The following is a 1,228-nucleotide window of genomic DNA, read 5'->3' on the forward strand; positions in this document are numbered from 1 at the left end:
TTTAAGGGGAGAGACAAAAATTGTTTAAACTTATGTCACTTTTTCACAGAATATACTTTTTCATTTAAAAGCTTAAATTCTAATTAGGACATTATAAGAAAAGTAAAGAAAGTGAACAAATCACCCCCCTTAATGTCATAGTACTACAAAATATTTTGATTTTCCTGGGTTATTTCCTTCATTGTTTTCCCCAAATACATGTACATTTTACTAAAATATATGCTTATAATCTCTTTAAAATCATTTCAGTTATTAAAATATTTTTCTGTGGTGTAAATATAGCCCTGTTGCTTCTCTAAATTATAACTGGTATCTTGCATATTTCTGTCTTCACCATCCTTCTTGTCTGTCCCGAAAGGAAACCACTACTTGGTACACTACACATATATATGTGATTCTGTTCCTGTTTCTTTATGATTATTTCTCTTATATCTTTAGTTTCCTCATATAAGTGATAACTTGGAGTGTTTTTCTCTGTATGACTTATTTTCATATGTACAACAGTTTCTGAGTCCAGTCACATTTTTCCAAATGGAAGAATTTTATTTTTTAATATGACAGTGACTAAGTATTTATTATGTTATCTATATCTCACATCTACTTCAGTCAATCATCTGTTGATGGGCAGTTGAATTGTGCATCTATCCTTGGCTATTATAAATGATGATGTTTAGAACAATGGGGGTAATATATCCTTTAAAGTTAATGTTTTCTTGTTTTTACTGATTTATATCCAAAACTGGAAAAGCTGCAACATATATTGCTTTTATTTCTAGTTTTCTGTGCACTGTTTACACTTTTATAATAGTGGATGCATCAATTTTTATTTCCACAAAATGTATACCTGGGTTCCCTTTTATTGACATTCTTATTAATGTTAGTCATTTGAAGCCTTTTTTTAATAGCCATTTTGGTTGCTGTGAGATTATATTTCATTCTGGTTTTGATTTGAGATTTCCTAATGAATAGCAACGTTATGTTTCTTTTTATGTGAATGAAAATCATCCACATGTCTGTTTTTGAAAAATTTCCATGAAGATCCTTAAACTGTTTTAAAGTTGGGGCCTGTTTTTTAAAATACTTAGTCTAATATGCTACATATATATTATGGATATTAACACCTTGTTGGTCTCATTGTCTGAATTTTTTTCCTTCTATTCTGTGTGTTGTCATATGTCTTGTAGAAGGTTTCCTTTGCTCTGCAAAAGGTTTTGCACTTCACACTTAT

The sequence above is a fragment of the Vicugna pacos genome, unplaced genomic scaffold (assembly GCF_048564905.1).
Source record: "Vicugna pacos unplaced genomic scaffold, VicPac4 scaffold_18, whole genome shotgun sequence".
In the NCBI taxonomy this organism is placed as follows: domain Eukaryota; kingdom Metazoa; phylum Chordata; class Mammalia; order Artiodactyla; family Camelidae; genus Vicugna; species Vicugna pacos.